This window comes from Mesoplodon mirus (assembly GCF_964341445.2).
Source record: "Mesoplodon mirus genome assembly, chromosome: 12".
Classification (NCBI taxonomy): domain Eukaryota; kingdom Metazoa; phylum Chordata; class Mammalia; order Artiodactyla; family Ziphiidae; genus Mesoplodon; species Mesoplodon mirus.
Window position 1 is genome coordinate 92,377,507 of NC_138988.1, and position 9,775 is coordinate 92,387,281.

At 44.3% G+C, this 9,775-nt stretch overlaps 1 pseudogene across 1 annotated transcript; it reads right to left on the reverse strand.

Annotated features, from left to right (window-relative positions):
* Nucleotides 1-3,697: 3,697 nt before the first annotated feature.
* LOC309814043 (frataxin, mitochondrial-like) lies at nucleotides 3,698-4,324 on the reverse strand (annotated as a pseudogene). Its single transcript has one exon. The product of its transcript is annotated as a frataxin, mitochondrial-like (transcript).
* Between the last annotated feature and the right edge of the window lie 5,451 nt (nucleotides 4,325-9,775).

Sequence of the window (9,775 nt, forward strand, 5' to 3'; positions counted from 1 at the left end):
CCTTGAATTCATAGCCAGTCGATGTATGAATCAGGACTCTATGGTTGCAGGTAATAGAAATGCAGTCAAGATAACTTGCGGGTGGTGGGGAGGGGAAGTGTTTAAGAGGTAACAGGGCTGTCACCTGGAAGCCAAACATATGGATACAGACAGCAATCTGAAATGGGAATTGAATACAGTCCTGACTCTCTCTCCTTCCCTTCTCTTGATTCTCTTTTATCTTCATTCTCTCCCTCAATTCCTAATTCCCAAGGAGGGGACTAACTGGCCTTACTTGGTCAGATGCCCAGTCAGGGAGGACAAGGTGTCAGGATCATGACGTAAAAACATGCCTACAGAAAGACATAAAGAACCTGAGTTTAAGTCCTGACACCAGCTGCCCAGGCTGTCAGTGGCCGTGGCAGCACTTCTCAGTGGAGACAGCGCTCAGAGGGGTGCTTCACACAGAACACTGAGCCAAGGCCTGAGGCAGGACCCAGCGGACACGTCTGAGGGTTGACCTTGACCGCCGACGCACACCTCGGATCTCCCAGAGGAGCAATTTCTAAAGTTCCGTGCGGCCATGTCGCAGGAAGCCTCTGCAGTGCTGTGCCTTTGACCCCTCTGCAGCACCTTCGCATCTCCGCCTGAACTTTGACAGATACTGAAAGCCCCACAGGTGGGAGAAGTTACCTGTGTGCTGCCCACAAGCATGTAGACAGACCCCAGACTGGTTGGAACCAGGTTGACGATGCTGATTCCTAACTGCCTCACCACCAACCAATCAGAAGAATGGCCACAAGCTGATCCTACCCTCCTCCTTGAACCATTACTATAAAACTCTTCACTACCCCTTCCAGGTCGGGACACACAGTTTGGAGGGTATTTGCCTGCTGTGGCCCCCTTTGCCTGGCAAAGCAATAAAGCTATTCTTTTCTACTTCACCAATAAATAAATGAATAAATAAATAAATAAATAAATAAGAGGGAATATCCTGGCAGTCCAGTGGTTAGGACTTGGTGCTTTCACTGCCATGGCCCAGGTTCAATCCCTGGTCGGGAAACTAAGATCCTACAAGCCACGCAGCGTGGCCAAAAATAAATAAATCAGTTAATTAATAAAAATAAAAAGAGGAGAGGTTTGTTAGAGAATGGGTTTAGCTGTAATATGTTGAATTTCAGATATTAATGGGATATTAAGCTAGGAAATCTGATAGGCAATTCTAAGAGTATGATGCTCAAAGAGAAAGTAAGTTGTTAAATATATTGATTTGGACTTTATTCATCTAGAGGTCATTGATACCAGGGATGTGGATGAGATCACCCAAGAAAATCATGTCTAAGGAAAGAAGCAAGGGCCTATGGGGATCCCTGAAGAACACCAACATTTAAGAGGATAACAGATGCAAGATAGCCAGCAAAGGAGGAGACCCTAGAGAAAGCAATGTCATGCAAGTCAAAAGAAAAAGGTTTTGAAAGAAGGGGATGCTAAACAGTATCTAATGCTGCATAGAAATAAAGTTAAAGTATAGCAGGATTCAAAAGAAGCCTATCAATTGCCTGTTTGGAGATCATTACTGGTCTTTATGAGAGCAGTTTTAGTGGAGTGCTAGGAAAAGAAAGTACTGTACATTGCATGAGATTAAGGTTTCTTAATCTGAGCACTATTGATGTTTTGAACCAAATAATTCTTTGTTGTGTAGGCTGTCTTGTGCATTAAAGGATGCTTAAGCAGCGTCACAAGCCTCTACCCACTAGATGCCAGTAGCACCTCTCCCTACTTGGAACGACCAAAAATGTCTCCAGACATTGCCAAATGTACTCTGGGGGCATGATGCCCCCTCTCCCACTTGAGACTCACTGCATTAGATTGAGATGTGGATGGGAGAGAGACAAAACAAATGTATTTTTCCAAAAAATATTATTAGGAGGCAGCATTATCTTTTTTTAAATTTTTATTTATTTATTTTTGGCTATTTTGGGTCTTCGTTGCTGCACACGGGCTTTCTCTAGTTGCGGCGAGCGGGGGCTGCTCTTCGTTGCGGTGCGCGGGCTTCTCATTGCTGTGGTTTCTCTTGTTGCAGAGCACGGGTTCTAGGCTCTCGGGCTTCAGTAGTTGTGGCTCGCGGGCTCAGTAGCTGTGGCTCACGGGCTCTACAGCGCAGGCTCAGTAGTTGTGGCACAGGGGCTTAGTTGCTCCACGGCATGTGGGATCTTCCCGGACCAGGGCTCGAACTCGTGTCGCCTGCACTGGCAGGCGGATTCTTAACCACTGCACCAGCAGAGAAGCCCAGCACCATCTTTGAAAAACCTTTTTCTTTTTTTTTTTTTTTTTTTGGCTTATAAACAGAAATTTATTTCTCATAGCTCTGGAGGCTGGGAAGTCCAAGATCAAGGCCCCGGCAGTCTGGTAAAAGCCTGCTTCCTGATTCATAGACAGCTGTCTTCTCGCTGTGTCCTCACATGGTGAAAGGGATGAGGGAGCTCTCTGGGGTCTCTCTTATAAGGGCACTAATCTCATTTAGGAGGGCTGTGATTGGGGGTTAGGATCAACGCCTTAGCATTCAGCCTACAGCCCAGGCTTAGCACGGTAATGGCACAATAAAAGATGATTACTTGAACATGAATTCAACTGAAATTCAAGTAGAACAAAACCCAAAACCATATACTTACTCTATAGCTTAAAAAAAACTGTTCACTGTCATCTCTACTAGAGGGAATTAAAGCTGGCCTGTTAAGTTGCCTGAGGGGACCACTAAATGTCTAAATCGGGAATCGACTATATTCTATCCAGTTTAACCCTTTCTGTTAACACAGGGAAACAGAGGTCCAGGGAGTTCGAGAAACCGGCCCAGAGACAGACAACTACTTTTGGGCTGGGCCAAGTGTAAGACCGGGGTTCCTTTCATTAACACCAACATCTTTTTATTTATATGGCCTTTCACAGTTTACCAAGCACCTCTCAGCTCCATGACCTCATTTATTATACTATATCCATGAGCTTACAGAGATGGCTTTTGGGGGATTTTTTGCATCCTCAGACCAGTGTTGCAATAGCTTATTCTATACTGACCCTTAAATTAAAAAAAATATATATGTACACACACATGTAAATGTGTGTGTACATATATATGCACATATGGAAGACACGGCACCACATCTCCCTATGTTAACCCCATGCGGGCCACACCCTGGCAGTCACAAAGCACAAACAGAAAATGGTCTTCGGTTTCAGAATTCCCGAGTTGCCACTGATGCTTCAATACTAAAGGGCTTAGAAGTGTTTACACTTTGGAGCAGGAATGTTTTAGGCTTCCCTTTAATGAGTCTCATTTTGAGATAGGATGGCAAGGTTGGCCACTCTTCAGGCAGTTTTTGTAGTAAGTCTTTCAGAGAATGAATGGTGAAGCCAATTCATTTCTCCTCCTGGAATTTGTCTTTCTTCTTTTTCTTTGACGTGAGGTTATATATTAAAGGTATGGGCATACAGACATTACAAAAGATAAGGGCTATCACGTGAGGGAGGAAATCAGACAATAAATCCAAAGAAACCTACGGAAATTAAAAATCTGAACTCGGGCAGGGCAGGAGGCGACACGGTCTTTTCACAGAGCTGTTACACGTAATGCAACTGTCCTCAAAAGCAGGAATGGAAGAGACTAGCCATTCAGCTGCAGAATGAAGCTGGGGTCTTAGCTTTAGAGCTTTCGATATCTTTAGCATTAGGCTGGGCAGCAAGTGCCTTTTTCAGAGTAGGCCAGAGAAGATAAGTCCAGTTTGGTTTTTAAGGCTTGAGTCAGCTCTGTGGCCAGCAGCTCGTGGAGGGACACACCGTCGTCCAGTCCAGTCGTAACGCTTGAGGACAGTGGATGGTGAAGACAACCAGATTTGCTTGTTTGGGGTCTGCTTGTTGATCGCATACGTTCCTTGATCTCCACCCAGTTTAATTGTTAAAACACCACTCCCAAAGGAGACATCATAGTCTTCAAATGTGTAAGGTTTGTCTGCAAGGTCTTCAAAAAACTCTGCTAAGGAGTCCAGCGTCTCCTCGGCCAGTCTTTCATAGGTGGTATCGTCCAGAGGGCCAGCGTCACCCAAAGTTCCTGTTGTCCTCAAATTCATCCAACAGACACACGGCTTTTTGACATTCAGAATCCGGCTGAGGCAGCAGAGACTCAGACTGGGCTGGCTGTGCCGGCCGCGGCGGGCTCGGTGCGCAGGCCCGGGCAGCCGTACAGCCGGGGGTCCTTCGTTGGCCGCCGGGTCCCGGCGTGGGCCTAGGCAGAGCCCGGGGACGCCGAGCGGGGCAAGAGACTGGCAGCCGCTCGGCGCCCAAGCGTCCACATCGAAAACCCTTTTTCTTTTCCTAACTTGCAAACATCTGTTTTTTCTAAATTTAATTTTTTAAACCCAAGCTGCCTATGGGGAAGATACCCACCCAAACCTTCTCTAGTTCCTTTAAATGAAGAATAAGTTTAAAAAAGAAATATTTTATTTATAAAAGTCTATAGATTTAAAATAGGAATTCTTTCTTTCTTTCTTTCTATTTATTTATTTTTGGCCATTTGGCTTGTGGGATCTTAGTTCCCCAACCAGGGATTGAACCCAGGCTCTCAGCAGAGAGAGAACAGTCCTAACCACTGGACCACCAGGGAATCCCCCATAGGAACATTTTAGCGTTTCATGTCAATTTTCTAAGATAATACTCTGTTTTGACAATCTTGTGACAATGTTGAGGATTTCTAGCCAACTTGTAGTGGAAAACACTTTTCTGCCTCTGATGTTATGATTCTACCAACCGTGATGACATTTAATATAATCTAAACAATGTTAGTCCATAAGTAGAAAAGCCCCTTTCAACAGAGATGACTTTATTTTACAGAAAACAAGGGAAGTAATACCAAAGCTCTGTCGTCTCTATTTTTTTGGCCTCATTCCATGAAACAGTTGATAAGGATATATTAATAAAATGTGTTACAAATGATATTTGCTAAATTTAGAGCAAAATTAGATTCTAGGGCGAAAACTTGGTAACCACATATCCTTTGTTCTCCAACTTTTATTGTCTTACCACCATATCCCTCACCTTCTCCTACTGCTTACTTTGAATAGTCTTCTCTGGCCATTGTCCGAGCTAGAATATCCCATTTATCAACCAACTGGATATTGTTGCATTCACATATTTTCAAACCTAATCTCAAATTACTAACCTGTGTATAATACTTCGGCTAACTCTACCAGAATAGAGTATGATATCTTGTTTTCAGAAGAACCAAATGTGTCACTATATTTATATTTATGACCGGGTTTAAAAGAGAATCTGGTCATCAGCTTATTCGAGCCATATTAATTTACAGAGCTGATATTGCTGGAAGGTCTTTAAATGGCATCCAGACAACAGACTCATACCACTGTCTTAGAACCAAAAGGGGATGCATTTCAATTAAACACATATTTTAGAAGTATTTGTGTGAGGCACTGTGCCAAGGACTGGGAGAGAATAATAAGCATGGATGTGGTCCCTGCCCCTGAAGCTTGTCGTCTGGGAAAGATAGATATGTGTGTAAGAAAGATAAGATATCCGTGTGCAGTGGATGTAAAAACTTCTTAAGGCAGAAATGAAACAAAGTTAAGAATCAGGGTTTTAACATTTCCAAAATTAAACCAACAAATATTTTTAAGCACGGTCCCCTGTTGATCCCCACTGTACCTTATTTGGTTGCAATTATCATCCCCTCTGTGCAGAGACAGCAAAGCTCACCGACGGTTCCATACGTGCCCCCATGTTGCCTAGATTCTTTGCAGTGAGGTGGGGTAGCATGACCCATCTGGCCACTAGCCAATGAGCAGAACCCTAGAAGAGCAGGTATGAGTTCTTGTCTTGCTCTATTCCCCTAACACTGTGAACACTCAGGACTCATAGCGTGATGGTGGATCACAAGACCAAAAGCAGCCTAGGGCCATGAGTACGTCACAGGAAAGGAAGCCCTGCAGAGTTGCCTGAACTGACCAAGAGTTTTATAGAGTGAGAAATAAACTTCTGTTAAACAAAATTGTTTAACTACCAAAAGAACCTGTCTTATCCTAATGTACCGTGGCAACGCGATAAACAAAAAATGCTCTGAATCTTCATAATAAGAGTTTATTTTGGTTTGCATGCATTTGGCAAATCCCTACTGACCTCTTACTATGCGTCAGGCCCTGCTTTAGGTGCCAAGAATACTGTGATGAACAAGACAAAGTCCCTGCAGCCACAAGGAGCTTACATTTTAGTGGGGAAGACAGACAATAAGCAACTAAAACTTTCAGGTAGTGATAAATGCAACAAAAGAAACAAAGACCTTACTCCTTTTTTTGTTGTTGTTATGAATTTATTTATTTATTTTTATTATTTATTTTTGGCTGCGTTGGGTCTTTGCTGCTGTGCGCAGGCTTTCTCTAGTTGTGGCAGGCGGGGGCTGCTCTTCGTTGTGGTGCACGGGCTTCTCATTGCGGTGGCTTCTCTTGCTGCAGAGCATGGGCTCTATGCACACAGGCTTCCGTAGTTGTGGTACGAGGGCTCAGTAGTTGTGGCTCACGGACTCTAGAGCGCAGGCTCAGTAGTTGTGGCACACGGGCTTAGTTGCTCCGCGGCATGTGGGATCTTCCTGGACCAAGGCTCAAACCCATATCCCCTGCCTTGGCAGGTGGATTCTTAACCACTTGCCACCAGGGAAGTCCAAGACCTTACTTCTTAATCTTGCCCTATTTTCACCATGTCTCATCCCTCTGACATTGTTACTTTCCTCCCTACTCAACTCCTATTCTATGCTCCATCATTATGTTCATTGTCCCACCCACATCTTCAACTCACCCTTCTCTCCTCTCTTCATACTTGTCTGAAAAAAGGCCAACCTGGTTAAATCCAATTATTTGCCACCTTTATACCTAATCCTAGTAGCTGAATATGGCTGCAGAAAAACAATAATCCTGACTGTTCTCACTTTGACTTCATGGCCACTAACCTCAACTGGTCCTCCTTGCCATTGCCTGGCAACCCTACTACATTCTCTTGTCCACTCGTCTCCCATTCTCCTATATGACTAGTACACATTCCTCTCTCCTGAAACCTCCAATTGTCCTCTCCCACACTGACAGTCAATGATTTTGCTCCTGATTTCACTGAGAAGTTCAAAGGAATAAGAACTTCTGAAGTTCCCACAAATCTGCCAACCCCACCCACTGTCTAAAGCTGTATCCTCTGTCTTCCCTTCTGCTACTACGTAGAAATTGTCCTAAGGACAGCTCCTCCACTTGTGTACTAGGTTCCATTGCCTCTCATCTCCCATGTAGACATGAAGATGTGTCACCTAGATCCCCCTTCAAGGAAGGACCTGTTGCTCAGCTGCAGAGCCCGCAGTCAGCAGACAGCCTCCATGGTCAGCTTCTTCAGCAGCTGCCCCATCTGTGGTCAACTTCATCCCAGGTCATGCCCTTCCTGGGGCAGCTTGCATGCAGTGACTGGGCAAGGCGGGGGTATAAAAGCTCAGCCACGCAGGACACTCTGAAGAGCTGTACTCACTCCAGAACTCCCCATGGAGTTGGCCGAGGCTTGGCCAGTTCTGCTTTACAGTTTGACCTCTTCCTCTGCCCACTCTTGCTTTCTCCCCCTTCCTTTCACAGGTACTGATTCCTAATCAATATCTGACACCCCAGATTCTGTTTCAGCATCTGCTTACAGAGCCCTACTTGACATACCAACTTTAGATCAGCTCCAGCTATTGTCCCCTCCTTCTCTTTCATCGCCAATTTCTCCCTCCCTACTGATTCATTCCCATCATCACATAAACATACAGTAATATCTCCCTTCTTAAGAACCAAACTCCCGGGACTTCCCTGGTGGCGCAGTGGTTAAGAATCCGCCTGCCAATGCAGGGGACACGGGTTTGAGCCCTGGTCCAGGAAGATCCCACATGCCGTGGAGCAACTAAACCCATGCGCCACAACTACTGAGCCTGTGCTCTAGAGCCCACAAGCCACAACTACTGAGCCCACAAGCCACAACTACTGGAGCCCACGTGCCACAACTACTGAAGTCCGCGTGCCTAGAACCCATGCTCTGCAACAAGAGAAGCCACAGCAATGAGAAGCCTGCACATCGCAACGAAGAGTAGCCCCTGCTCACCGCAACTAGAGAAAGCCCCCGGGGCAGCCACAAAGACCCAATGCAGCCAAAAATAAAAAATAAAAATAAATAATAAATAAATTTATAACAACAACAAGAAAAGAAGTAAGGTCTTTGTTTCTTTTGTTGCATTTATCACTACCTGAAAGTTTTAGTTGCTTATTATCTGTCTTCCCCACTAAAATGTAAACTCCTTGTGGCTGCAGGGACTTTGTCTTGTTCATCACAGTATTCTTGGCACCTAAAGCAGGGCCTGACGCATAGTTAGTGGTCAATAGGGATTTGCCAAATGCATGCAAACCAAAATAAACTCTTATTATGAAGATTCAGAGACTTTTTTGTTTATTGTGATGTGATGGTATATTAGGATGAGACAGGTTCTTTTGGCAGAAGTTTATTTAACCACAGTTAAACAATTTTAACAGAAGTTTACTTCTCACTCACTGCAACTAGAGAAAGCCTGCATGCAGCAGCAAAGACCCAATGCAGCCAAAAATAAAATAAATCAATAATTTATTTATTTTAAAGAAAGAGATGCATTTCTAAGGAATAATTTCCAATGAGCCCAATCTCTTGCATCTTCCCATTCATAGAAAAGCACTAAAATCATTAACTTGAGATGTCTTTTTTTTGTGATTAGCAGTAATCTTTTGATGTTTGACTACATGTTTTTGTTTGGGTTTTTCTGTTGTTTTGTGGGTTTCGTTCAGCAAAAACTCCTATATATCCTGGCTCTTCCCTTACTTATTCAGAGCAGTTCCTCAGAGCTATCTGAGAGGCTGTCTCCCAGGCTATAGTCCTCAGTAAGTTCCCTGAATAAAAATGTAACTCGCGGCTTCCCTGGTGGCGCAGTGGTTGAGAATCTACCTGCCAATGCAAGGGACACAGGTTTGAACCCTGGTCTGGGAAGATCCCACATGCCGTGGAGCAACTAAGCTCGTGCACCATAACTACTGAGCCTGCGCTCCAGAGCCCGCGAGCCACAACTACTGAGTCTGCGTGCCACAACTACTGAAGCCCGCGCGCCTAGAGCCCGTGCTCTGCAACGAGAGAAGCCACTGCAGTGAGAAGCCGGTGCACCACAACGAAGAGTAGCCCCTGCTCACCGCCACTAGAGAAATGCTCGGGCACAGCAATGAAGACCCAACGCAGCCAAAAATAAATTTATTAAAAAAAAAAAAAAGTAACTCGCAACTTTTAGGTTGTGCATTTTTCTTTGGTGGACAACATAAGTATTTTGAACTTTATTCCAAGTATGATGGGGAATCATTGGAGAGTCTTAAGCAAGCGAGTACCCAATCTGATAATTAAAACAAAAATACAAACAAATCACCTTGGCTGCTACGTGATTAGTAGGAGGTGGGGCTAGTAATGTGGAAGCCACCTGACCAGTGAGGGACTATGTCAAAATCCAAGCAAGAGAGTGGACAGCATCTGTGTGACATCAGTAGAGTGAAAAACGGTTTAAAATTTGAGAGTATAAGTGAAAGGATTTGCTTATGTTTTCAGTAGGGGCACAAAAGGAAAAAAGAAGATTCAAAGAAAATGTTTAACTTTTGCCTTACAAACCGGAGTCCATTCAGGCAAATTTAACTGATCATATTTCTGTTAAGTTCGTCCAGTAAAAGGATAC